The 13,448-nt window shown below is 46.9% G+C and overlaps 1 long non-coding RNA gene across 1 annotated transcript in view; it reads right to left on the reverse strand.

The window, feature by feature from the left end:
* Window positions 1-236: 236 nt before the first annotated feature.
* Window positions 237-13,448, reverse strand: part of LOC131906173 (uncharacterized) — a 31,695-nt gene continuing 18,483 nt past the window's right edge. The window contains exons 5-6 of the long non-coding RNA XR_009378128.1: window positions 4,370-4,721; window positions 237-499 (exon numbers count right to left, since the gene is read on the reverse strand). This is a non-coding gene — a long non-coding RNA (uncharacterized LOC131906173). The remainder of the gene's footprint in view (window positions 500-4,369; window positions 4,722-13,448) is intronic.

The following is a 13,448-nucleotide window of genomic DNA, read 5'->3' on the forward strand; positions in this document are numbered from 1 at the left end:
CACCCAGAGTCAGCCGGACCTACTTACACCTTCACTTACGTGTAGTAAGCACTCTCTTTAAGAACAGACGGGGCAGCCGAGACAAGGTTCCTATGGAAAGGGTAGGTAAAGCAGGGGAAGTTACCCCAGCTTGGAGCAGAGGACACGGAGCTAAGACGTGGTCTCAAACACACGGCACAGGGGCAGGGAGTATCTGGGAGATACTTGTAGAGCAATTTCATTTTATTACTGGTTTTGAAAGGTTGGCCTTTGGTGCGGTTCCCCCAGCTGCGGGAGTCTATATCATAGGGAGCCCCCTTAGGGTGTGCGGCATAAGGTGGGACCTGCTTTTCTCTGTAAATACCACTTTAGACTTGGTCTCAGGCAGAGTCCGTCTTTGCTGTATTGTTCCAATAGACTCGAGGAAGCAGTATCTGTGTATTTATTGAATAGAGTGTGACTTTTCTTCAGTGTTCCCACGCCAACAGGAGCCTGGCTTGAAGACTATTTGTTGCCAAACCTAGTATTTGGGGGAGAGAAAGGCTAGACTAAATTAGGGAGAAGTTAGAATTACAGCCTATTAAAAAGCAAACACATTTTATTGATTTTTCTGTACATACAGAAACCAGACTAATAAAATAGCATTTACTGGGACATCTCAGAATGAGCCCCCATGAATAGGCAACAGTGACTTGTTGTCTTCCATACCATCCATTGCGTAGGAATGAGTACAACCATGTGCTTGAAACTGGCCCTTTGGTGTTGAAATATTACCACAAATCTATCATTTGCCCTGTTAATTCTCTGGGTAACCCTTTCATCTTTGACAGTGAAAATGCACAGTGTAGCCGCGTCTGGTCCCAGGGATTTGCAATCCTCTGGCAGCCTCACTGTGTTAAGTATGGACTCCCCCATGTTGATTGAGCTGACTGCATGGAGTCTTATGGGCCGTGCTTACGGAAACTGCAGAACCCTTGTGTTTTGAGAACTTTAGAAATTCTCTGTAATTAGAAGTGCTTCATTGCTACATTAGTGGTTATCTCTCCAGCTCAGCTCTACAGCTCTGTAGGGAATTCTCCCGCTCCTTCCTCCTCCTCATCCTCCTTCGCCTGGAGGCCTCCCCCCTCACCATCACCACCATCACCGGTTGCTTACTAATGCGCCTTGTCCTGGTGTGTTAAGATTAGTGACCTCATTCTCACTTCACAGTCTCACCTGGAGGCAGTTTCCCTCCCCATTTTACAAACATGGAAACTGAAGCCAGGGAGGAGGTTAAGCGATGGTCCGCCTCAGATCTCTCGGCCTTGTATGCCTAGTGGCAGTACAAGGCCGAGACACTAATCACCGGTCTGTAGTTCCCAGTGACTATTGCCAGGTACATCCATCTTCAGGAAGCAAATTAGGAAACCCAGAGTGGTGGAGCCGATGGGTCCTCCCATAGCTCAGGTGACAGGCAGGAGGTGACAGGCAGGGGTGGAGCCAGCAGAGGTTCTGTGTTCCCTCTTGTTCAGTGTCAAAGGTGGGTTGTTCCTCCTTACCCATTTGGGGTAGCCAGATGGTCACTCCTAGCCAGTGACCTCTGGATGAATGTCCGGATGATCCTTTTTTTAAATTTTAAATACTGCTTCTGCAGTTCTTTGGTGATGTGCTGTCTTCCGGGGCTCCATGTTTGCCCCCATGCTTCTCACTCAGAAACCTTTTCTTCCGTTCTGCTTTCTCTTATTCCCCCGCTGCCTGATAGTTTCTTCATTAAGTGGTTGGGTGTCTGAGCTGGTGTCCTCAGCCTGTCCAGTCTCTGGGCCAGATACCCTCTTTACTGGCGTTACTCCATCCTTTCCCTTGTATGACTTTATTATTATTATTTTTAAAAGCTTTTCACTTAATCCATGAATGTCCCCCCCCATAAAGTATCCCCTGTGTAAATCATTAAAACTATGTGATTTCTGGAAATGTATTTGAAATATTTGCAGATAGTCTATGATTTTCCATGACTACCCAAGGAATATTTTTTTCTTCTGTTTTCTTTTCTGAGCCTGCCCATTCTGGCCTTGTTCTTTTTAATTTACTTGAATGATGAGAGACATTTGGCCATCTGACTTCATAAATTTCTGTATTTTTTTTCTTTTTTAAGATAACCCTCTCCACCCCCAACCTGGCATTGGGGATTGAATGCAGCTCTCATAGATGATAAGCAAGATCTCGACTTTAGAGTTATTTCTGTATTCAGACTTTTATATCCAAACAGCCTTAGTCAATAGAAGAGGAAGATTCATAGGTCCATCAGCTGAAACTTAGCAGAACTAAAGAGCCTTGCAGGAGCGTCAGGGAAGGGTGCAGAGGCAGTGGGAAGTGACGTGGTGCCGGTGATACAGGGACATTATGGAGGCGTGACCCAGACTTCTCACGAGGCAGGTGAGGAAACAGAGTCTCATAGCTTGCCCCAGATCCCATGGCTAATTGTAGCCAAGCCACACTCAGAATCATGTATTCTGTCCCAGCCACTTGTCTCTCCAACGCCTTGGTGGAGTAGAAGCCAGAAAATCAAACAAGGATTCTGACAGCATTGTGTCCCTATTATGTCATCATATAGAGCTGATCTCCACACACACCCCCACCCCCCGGGTGACACCACAGGACGGCAGGTGATAGTGTGGGTCCTGGCTTCCAAGTTAAGTCACTCAACTTAAGAAGTGAAGAGAGGATGAAATATATTTTGGAAAGATATCCAAGGAAAAAGGTTGGCATAAAAATAATGTTGATTTTTTAAAAGGCCAAGCTTCCTGTATCTGGACAGATGATTTATGAGACTATTCCCAAAGGAAGATGCAAAAGAACAGGCTCCTGAGGATTTATGAACTCTGTCGGGGGATTTTTCTCTTCGTATGTGGGAGTCAGACATAGGGAAACGACCTCATTTCCTGAATGACCCAAAAAGGACTCGTTGCCCTGCTGGGCTCCTGTCAGTTCTGTCAGCAGACGTGTGGAGGGAGATGTCACCGAGTCCTCCCTGTCGCCTCGGACTTTAGCTTTAGTTTTGAGTTCTGTTCTGTCCCTGTCCCGATGGCTTCCCTTAAGGGCATTGCCTGTTGGAAAGAGGGCTCTGTTGACTGTGGAGTGCTCCCAAAGAGAAGAGCAGACGCTGCAGCCCACAGAGCTGTGAAACCCGGTCTTGACCTGAGCTCGTTCATGGTACTTAATCATGAACTTATTAACTCCCCTAAGGGGTGATATGACTGCGTGTTTCTTACAGCTGTTGGCCAGTGTAATAAGTTGCTGGGTGCAATTCCTTATGCTGTTAAGAAAAGTGAGCTTCCTGTCATAACTTCCACAACATGTGACTCTAGAAGGGGCTCAAAGTTTCAATACCACCATTTTGACCTTTGGTGCTGGAGATGTTCAGGGTGCTGTGAGATTTGTGGTGATGCCTGACTTAAGATCCAGGCCACCCTGGTTGGCTGACTGGCAGCACAGAGCTTTGGTCCCAAACCCATTGAGTTTCTCACTGGACTGGGGTCATTCAGTCATTGCTCAGAAAAGCTCTCTCTTTTTTTTTAACTTTAATTGAGCACAAGTCTTGGCAACAGAAGAGATAAGCCAACTGCAGTTACGTGACAATACCAAATGCCTTTTGTATCTTACAGCAGAGTTGTGAGGGAAATAGCTGTTGTAGTTTGGAATAAGTTTGCAGAGATGAAAGAAAACAGGGTAAAAAAAAGCAAACGCAAACCCTCTGGAAGTCCTGTGCAGTGTCTTGAGTAGAGTTACTACCCAGCGCTTAACTGTTGGAACGGGTCTGTGGAACTGCTTGTTCATACAGTGGCTTGGTACTTGCGACTGGGGCGAGACTTGAAAGACATCGATTCCTTCGTAGGCTTTTGCTTCCCAGGCAGTTCCCTGTCTGTGTGACCACAGACAGACACTGTGTGCTGTGGGTTCCAGCTTCATGAGTTGGGAGTAGATGACCCTCAGTAGAAGCTTAATTATACAGAGGAGTTTGAAAAAGCCAAATTCATTATATTGGGGCATGAGGGAATTTTTAGGCTTTTTAGAAAAATAACTTGTTCCCTTTTTTTTTTTTTATATGGTAGTGGCCTTGCGCAAGCTTTACCCCGAGCTACGTACCCAGACAAAACTGACCTTTAAAAAAAATAGATTGCATAGATTATATATTGTTTGTTTGTTTTTGTTAGCACACATTAATTATGCCTAATGGGTTTCGTTGTGACGTTTTTATACATGTACATGATGTACTTTGGACATACCTTCCCGTACCCTCTCTGTTCCCCTCTATTTCTGCACATCATCTGTCCCTTCTCAACTAGTCCACTTTCTGCTTTCATTGTCTTTTTTTTTTTTTAATAACCTAGTGAGTTTCATTAGGGTCACTTACAGGAACATGGATGAGGGTTTATTTACAGGAGCAGCAGGCACCGTTTACCAATGACTGTACCACTGAAGAGAATGCTGTCTTTGAGGAGTTTACTTCCCACCCTAAGAAACAATGAATGTACTGTCAAACTTGTTGAAGAAAGAGGGTTGAAGGGAAGCTCTCTCTCTCTGGTCCTCCCAGGAGCTACTAGTAGAAGTTGGTGATTTTTCTTGTCAGCTGCCCTGTGCCGTCTGCGGTGGGCTATGGCAGAGAGTGCAGTTATCAGTCATAAGAATTATCTGTGTAGCTGGGTCAGTGATCCTTGCTTCACACATGTCTCCTGTGTATGAGGAAACTGACTCTTGAGTATTTCCTGGAAGAGATGAACTACAGATTAAAATCAGTATTGTAATTAAAAAACCAAACCAAAAAACAAACCAACAGCCAAACCCCAGAAAACAGCCTGTGTGTCTCTAAAGTTACCAGGTTCCCCAAAGAGTCCTCCTTGTTCCATAGTGAAAGTGTAAGTCTGGATGTAGCCACTGAGGGTCTGACACTGTGAACAAGTGAAAAGGAGGGTCTAGGGCTGCCCACCTCACTGCCGGTGTGGCCTAAAGGTAGGTCTTGGGTCCCTGGTGACAAGGTTAAGGTCCAGAGACACCGTAGGTATAACATTTGCTCAGAGTGTGTGTGCGCGCGCGCGGTGTGTGTGCGTGTGTCCGTCCTTGGGTTTTGATCTCCAGCACAGAGAATAATAAATAAATAAAATAAAAGGAAGAAGGCAACAACTTCACTAGTATCATTGCCACAAGTCTAATGGTTAGTACAGGCAAGACCTCTAAAGGGTAGGACAAGATGAAGTGGGAGTTTCATAAAATGGGATGCTGGGGTTTGATAAGCTGTTTCCTTGACCGTGTTGAGGAACTCAGACTAGGGAGAGACATTTCTACGTACTACTTATTGTACCCTTTGTCTTCCCCAGACCATCAAATCAGATACTGCAGTATGTATGCTGGCTCACTGTGGGGTCCGGCTGATTGTTCTCATGCCTTGGTTTTTGACCACAGACTGGGCGCCCAAAGGGACGGAGGGAGTTTTCTCTGGGCCTCATCATCTATTCCTGCCTTGGGGCCATTCTGGCTGGTTTTCAGAACAAGGGAAATCGGAAGGAATGGACTTCTGGTGCATTTGGTTGCTTCGGTCACCTTTTGATGAAGTCTGGGAGATTTAGAAATAGTCGAATTGCTTGATTGGTACTTTGACAAACTTTTGAGATCTGAGGCTCTCCTGACTTAATAGGTCCCATTTAACCGTTGATGTAATGGCCAGCGATGCAGAGACATCAGGTCAAGGGTCACATGACACCTTTTGCTCTGTCTTGGGGCTCCATTCAGCAAAGAGCTATGGTGGGGCGTGCTTTTAATCCCAGGATTTAGGAAGCAGAGGCAGGTGGTCTCTGAGTTTGAGGCTAGTGCTTATATAATTAGACCCCACCATTTGGGGGTTAAAATCTGAGAAAGTTGGGCAAATTCCCCAGTTTGGGTAAGTCTCCACTTCTCTCCAGCTTTTAAGACCCGGATGACCCGACTTGGCTGATCTGCTTCCAACGCTGAGAGTGGCCAGCCCCTCTTGCCTTTGTGCTGTCCGGGCCTTTCCGGAGTCTCACGACTCTCATCCTTCAGCATCAGGTGAGAGTAGATCCGGAATTGCCTGGAGAGGTCAGGTGTTCCCTCCAAGAATGGAGTTTCCCTTCTGAACTTCATATGCTGCTTTCTTGAGTTCCTGGTGCTCTGTGCTTGGGCAGGACTGTGAGTTAGGAGGTGAGAGTGCACCTGTCTGCAGGCAGAAGCTGGCTGTAGGTCACACGGCTCTGGAACACCACGGGCTTCAGGAGGAGTCTTGGTGGGTGTTGGGAGGCTAGCAGCCTGTAATTGTCACCATTCTCCTACCCAGCCTGGCAGGGCGATGGGCAAAGGTGTTCGTTGGTGGGGCATCTCCAGTAGGGCACCTGCTAATATAGCCTTCCCATGCACCCTCACCTTTCCTGGTAAGTGTGCTTCCCTAAGCTACTGTGGTAGTTATTTTCTCAGTGCGGTGGCAAATGCTGACAAGAAACAAAGTAAGGAAGGAAGGGTTTGCTCTGGCTCACACTGAGGGTTGAGTCCATCACGGCAGGCAGGAATGCAGGGCAGCTGATGTCATTGTCTCAGCAATCAGGAAGCGGAGAGTTGAATGCCAGTGGTCAGCTTTCTCTGCTTTCTCCTTTGTGTTTAGTCTGAGCCTCAGCCCTTGGGCTGGCTTCACCCACACCCAGGGTTCCCTCTTCACTTAAACCTCCCGGAAACCTTCATATGTGGACACCCCCAGAGGTGTGTCTCCCAGGCGATTCTAAATCTAGTCAAGTTGATGGTGGAGATTAACCATCACAGTGACCTACCCTTAGAAAAAGAGCATGGAGAGCATGGACTTGAGAGGCTGAGGCAGGTGGATCTCAGCGAGTACAAAGCCAGTGTCTACATAATGAATCCCAGGCCAACCAGGGCTCTATAGTGAGACCCTTTCTCAACAAAACAAAACAAAACAAAACAGCAACAACAACAACAAAGCAATCGAAGACCCACTAGCATCAATAATAGTACACTTACCATCTTTGGTGTACCAGACAGTTTGTTCTGTGGGGAAGATATATGAGACAAGACAAGGCCTGAGCAGGGGAGAAAAACTCCTTAAAACTACAAGGAGGCCAGGTGAAGAGCCTGGCAGTCAAGGGAAGGGCCTTGTTTCTGCAGAGGCTCCAGAGAGGTGAGTCCATTAGTGCGAGTCCCTGAGAACATTCGTCAGCTCTTCTTGAGAAACTTGGTAAAATGGTCAGGCAGCATTTCTCTGAGGGGAATGCCTGCGTGTGCTTTTGTGTAGCCAGTGTGTTAGGAAGTCTGATTTAAGGGAAAGATGGTCTCTTGTGTTTTCATTTCAGCTGTGGTCTTAAAAGGCTTACCATGGAGGAGGTGTGGGTGGATGAGAACATAGTCCTCTTGCCTGTTATTGGCTTAGATCTAGGTTATAGGTGAACGTGAGTTCATGCATAGCCTATTTCTTTTAAAAAAATATTTAAAATTACATTTTAAATTCTTTCTTGTGTGTGTAAACACACGCTCCGGCGGTGTTACATGTGGAGGTCAGAGGAAAACTTTCAGGAGTTGGTTCTCTCTTTCTACCATGTGGATCCCAGGGATCGAACTCAGGTCATCAGGCTTGGCATCAAGTGCCTTTACCCACTGATCCATCTTACCAGCCCCAGCCAGTTCCTTGGGTGCATTTTAGGATTATCTGCAGAACCCCTTGTCTTGACGCACACATACATGGATTGCTAGGCATTGCCAGATTGTCAGAAAGCATGCATTCCGTGGCTTCTTGTCCCCAAGTGGATGTCTGTGGTTCTTAGCATTTCACAGTAGTAGGTGTCCCACCTCATTCCTGGTTATTTTTTCTCAACTTGACACAAATTAGAGTTGTTTTGGAAGAAGGAACCTCGATTAACGAATTGCCTCCCCTAGACTGGCCTGGGGGCATGTCTATAGGGCATTTTCTTGATTTATGATTGTGGCAGGTATCACCCCTGAGCAGGTGGTCCTGGGTTGTATAAGAAAGCAAACTGAACAGACCCTGGGGAGCAAGACAGTAAACAGTGTTCCTCCATGGCTTCTGCTTCAGTTGCTGCCGCCAGGTTCCTGTTTTAAGTTCCTGCCCCGACTTCCCTTTGTGATGGACATAACCTGTAAGTAGAAACACCCTCCCCCCACCCCCAGTTAGTTTTGATCAGTGTTTTATCACACCAACAGAGGAGCAAACTAGGAGACGCCCTTTAATCTATCCTTTTGGGACGTCAAGTGTTGACAGGATGTTGGGAAAGTTCTGACTATCCACTTTTGCAGGGTGAGTCCTGGCATTTCGTGTGCTTCTCTTTTACCCCTTGTGGGAAGGTGCATCTCTCAGCTGGTCCTAGGGGACAAATGCGAGGCTATGGGAGAAATGTACGATTTCAGGCTCACTCCTTGTCTGCCGTTGTGTAAGCGCTGATAGCCTCATAAAGTGCCCAGGAAGATTTCTCCACTCTCCCACATCTATAAAGCAGATCCTTCAGGTCAGGGAAAGGTCCCCAGGTGGAGCCCTGGAAAGCTCAAGCCTAAGAACCAACACTGGAGGTTAGAATTAGCACGCCCAAGGGAGAACAGTGTGAGGCTAGCCGACACAGTGCCTTGGTGGGCTGTTTTTACCTTTAATCAGGACTCTATGGTATGTGTGGTTTGTGATTTCTTGGGCATCATTTTGCTTCCCCTCCCCACAAGAGTCTATTCTTGTGACTCGGTTTGCATATATATATGCACATGTATTGAATGTTCATAGGATCGTAAGTTATAGAAATTACAGTGTAGTCTGCTTTTTAGCAGAGAGGAAAAGATTGCACAAAATCCAGCCTTGTTGTAGCAAGGAAACCTTACGTATAGATGTAAAATATATCTCCTTGGAGGGTTGGCTTTGTGATGGGCTATAAACGGATTGTTAAACAGCGAGCTGAGGGGCTGTTAGCAAGCTGTCTCTAAGAGCATCTCCCTGGTCTAGTCTGAAAAGGTAATGTGTACATATTGCAGCTATGAAATAGTTTGCTTGTGGTGTTTGTATGCTGATAGATTTCGTGTGTGTGTGTGTGTGTGTGTGTGTGTGTGTGTGTGTGTGTTCAGTGGTGAACAGCCTGAGGAGATAATTTTAAAAATATTATTTGCTCCTGTGTTACTGCTTGCATTCTAAACTGGACAGCGTTTAAATCCTATCTTGCCTTTTAAGAAGCTGGCTTAAACGAACAGGTGTTTGGTCAGCTACAGCGAATGAATCAACTCAACTTCCAAAAGCTTCGGTGTGTTTTATAACACCTTCGCATATAATAACTGCTTTAAAGATCCGTGCCGTAGAATACCTGGATAACAGACAAATTGCCTCCTCAACAGAAGACAAGCATTTGAATTCCCAAGTGCAGCAAGGCAGGGTTCCCGTTATGCGTCTGATCTCGAGCCTCTTCTCACACTCAGGTGACGTGGCTGAGAGTGGGTCTGCACAGGTGCCTGCCTGCTGCCGTTGGGTCTAGAGTGGAAGAGAGTTCTTGTTACTAGGATGCTTCTAGTACGATGATAACAGCTGCTGTGTTAGGAAACAGGTGTCTCTTCTAATCCTCCGACTGCATCAGCTTGCTACCCTGGCAATGCCTTATTATTACTGTTTTTATTTATTTATTTATTTCTCCCACGTAAGCCAGCCCCTGCCAGGAGGTGCTGGTGAACAGGATGAATGCCAGAGGACATGGCAGCTTTTCTTGGGAGAGGTTTCTGTTAGAAGAATCTGCTAACCTGTCATGTCATAAAGAGATGGCTGAAAAAAAAAATTGCTTGGAATATGAATCACAGGGGAGAAGGATAGTAAATGGTGGTCCTGCCGGGTCACCTCTCCCTTGTTCCTCCAAGGCCAGTGTAAAGCCAGCACTGCCGCAGAAGAGGGGATGGTATAGGCTTGTCCACTGTTGCTGTTTTGTTGTTGTGTTGTTATTGCTGTTTTGAGACAGGGTCTCCTTTAGTGCATTGGCTTTGAACTTGCTATGTGTATAGTCCCAGGTTGGCGTCAGGCTCATAATCCTCCTGCTTCAGCCTTCTGTGTGCTGAGATTACAGGTGTCCACGTAATTGCTGAACTGTTGCTTTGTAAGGTTTCCGGATCCGAAGCTTCAGGATGGCTGATATGCTGTGTTTTCCGGTCTGCAAGGCAGTCTGGTTCTGTGTGGTATACTGGTTTCCATCAGTCTTTTCTAGCCCGCTGTTGCTGGCTTCTTCTTTCTGGTCCTAGTCCTCAATCTCTTTCTCTGTCTCCACTCTTGGGCCCCGTCATAGTTAGGGTCACTATTGTTGTGATGAAACAACGTGACCAGGTAAACTCGGGGGAGGAAAGGGTTTATTCGGCTTACACTTCTGCATCACTGTTCACCATGGAAGGAAATCAGGACAGGAACTCAGACAGGGCAGGACCCTGGAGATGGGAGGTGATGACGCAGAGGCCATGAAGGGGTGCTGCTTACTGGATCGCTTTTCACAGAACTCAGGACCACCAGTCCCAGGGATGGTACCACCCATGATGGGCTGGACTCTCTCCCATGAATCACTAATTAAAAAAATGCCCTACAGGCTTGCCTACAGTCCTGTCTTCTGTAGCATTTTCTCAATTGAGGTTCCTTTCTCTCAGATGACTCTAGCTTGTGTCAAGTTGACATAAAACTATCCAGTTCAGGCCCCCTTCAGTCCAGCCGGGAGTAATTATTTTTTGTTTTTAAATTAGAGGGTCTTGTAGCCCCATTTGGCCTCAAACTCACGATGTAGCCAAAGCTGGCCCCAAACTCCTGATTTTTCTGCACCCACCTCCCAAGTACTGGGATCTCAGATGGGTGTCACCATTCCTGGCTCTGGACTGACTCTTTGCAGCTCATTGTGTGAGGCCCTTGACAGTCTACCTTCAGTATTATCTTAACTTCCCCTTTCAGCCGTACAGCCCACTCAGGCAGTAGTGCTCTTGTCCCAGACCATATGCTGAACTTTCATGTCTGGAATTTTCCCCCCCACCGTCTTTCTCCCTGGCAGCCTTTTTGTTATTCAAAGCCTATTTTTTAAAGCCTTCTCTGTGGTTGCCAGGCACGGCATTCCCACAACTCATTGAACTTGCCTTTGTGATTGGCAATGATCCGGTTATAGATGACTGGCTTATTCTTGCTGGTCTGAAAGCCCACACAGGACATGATTCTAATGGATTCGTTTTTAGATTTTCATTTTCCAGTATAATGCCTAGAAGAGAGACAGGGTAAGGTCTATTGAATCAAGAATTTTTTTTTTTGAGAGCTAGGGTCTCATGTAGCCCAGGCTGGCCTCAAATTAGCCATATACTAAAGATGACCTTGAACTTAATGGTCCTCTTATTTCCATATGCCGAATTCTGGGATTATAGGTGTGTGCCTCCTCACCCAGTTTGTGCGGGCTGAGGGATGAACCCAGGGCTTTGTGCATGCTAGGCAGGCCGTCTGTCAACGGCCTTGAATCCCAGGTCTTGAATTAGATTTTTAAAACCAGCTAGTATTTATGTAGCTTCTATTACGTGGATGCCAGGCTCTGTGATGTGGAGCATGAATCCCGAGGAAATTCTCCTTGAGGACAGAGGAAGGAGACAATAAGGACTTGTGTTTGGAAGCCCTGTGGAAGACCACAGTGGAAGCCTAACACACATGCAGCCCCAGGGTACACAACAAACATGTGTATCCACTCATACGTTCTCTCTCTTGGAGCCCTGCCTTTTGGAGAGGAACGTAGCCTGAGAAAAAGCTCAATTGCACTGAGGCTGCCTGCCCCAGAAGTCGCCCCAATACCTCAGACAAATGGGTGGGTGCTCTGCTCACCCTCTGATGGGACGTAGGTGGGCTGGGCCTGGGACCAAGAGCTAATGGCTGCTCTTCACAGTCCTCTGCAGTCCGGCTATAGTGGCTGAGAGGCTCTCCCAGGTGAGCTGCCACTTGTTCCCCCAGCTTCATTCCCCCACTATGTGGTCAGCAGCGATAACTTGGTAGCAGTTCAGCTTCTGGACCCTTCTGTGAAGCGTGTGGTTGCCTTTTGAAGTAGAGGTATGGCGGTGTCCCTGTCCCCCAGGCGGGCTCTTCTCAGCTTCCTCCAGAGCCTGTATTTCCTCCAGTGCTGACGCCAGTATGGCGAGGAAAGAGTTTTGGCATTCTTTACTCTCATGGCACTGCCTCAGGGACAAACCAGTGAGAATGACTCAGGTAGCACAGCACTGGGAAAATGTCTCCATCTTCCCTTTGGTGCGGCAGGCAGCCTCAACATTTCTGTCTGCAAAGAGGGTATTCGCTTATAGAGCAGATTCTCTAGTGTCTTAGGGTTACTTGTCTGTGTGGTGGGATTTCATACAAGTGAACTTGACCAAGCGGAAGCAGATCCAAGAGACTCGTTCACTTTCCGCACAAGCCCAGAAAGACTCTTCTTTTTTCTTGTTGCCGTTGATTGACTGATAGCTGGGAAACAGACCATTAAGCTTCGGGAAAAGGTCCAACTTCCTGAACCCAACCAGACCCCAGCCCAGATCCTTGTATAGTTCCCGCCTCAAACAGTGCCAAGTTTTCCTGATCACATGCCAGGGACTTCTCTCCCAGACTCACACTGCAGCTGCCTGCTGCCCTTGACCTCACCTTGGCTGCAGGTGAGTGAGTCCCCTGCTTTTCTTTGTCTCTCAGTGTGATCAGGGAGTCTGGATTCCCTTGTCTCTCTCACATGGATTCCAGTGAGGGCCATGTACCTAGTCAGTGCCAAGTTTGGCCACTCTGAGAGAAGAAAATTCTGAGCCCACGTGCAGATGTGAAAGTGCATACTTCAAAGGCTGCCACAGTAGAGGGTGACTACAAAGGATTTGGGACACTGTCCTTACACCCCTCATCCTTAGACAGCGTGGTGCTGTCAAGTTTCTTGGCACAAGTATTTCTGAAAGCCTAGCTCAGTGCCTTTGCTGCCAAGGCTGTTCTCCTCTTCTGCTTCTACCCTTACCAGACACAGTGGTCAGGCAGTACGGGGACCCAGGGCTCAGCACATGGGACCTGGCACTGGTCCCCACTGGTAAGGACGTCACACTCCCATCTTGAGACCACCTCCTTCTTAATTCTGTGACAATTTGCCATCTTAGTTCCGGCAACAAACTTTTGAACCTCTATGATTAAGAGGAATTGGTACTGATTCACTTGAAGTTGCTTTAAAATTGATCTGCCATAGAGAAAAGTTCAGGATCCCCCTTTGTTTTAGTTAATAGGGTTTTGTTTTTTTGTTTTTGTTTTTTTTTTTTTTTTTTTGTTTTTTTTTTTTTTTTTTTTTTGGCTTTTTGAGATAGGGTTTCTCTGTGTAACTTTGGCACCTTTCCTGGAACTCACTCTGTAGCCCAAGCTGGCCTCAAATTCACAGAGATCTTCCTGTCTCTGCCTCCCGAGTGCTGGGATTAAAGGTGTGTGCCACCACCGCCCC

Source organism: Peromyscus eremicus, chromosome 3, assembly GCF_949786415.1.
Source record: "Peromyscus eremicus chromosome 3, PerEre_H2_v1, whole genome shotgun sequence".
In the NCBI taxonomy this organism is placed as follows: Eukaryota; Metazoa; Chordata; class Mammalia; order Rodentia; family Cricetidae; genus Peromyscus; species Peromyscus eremicus.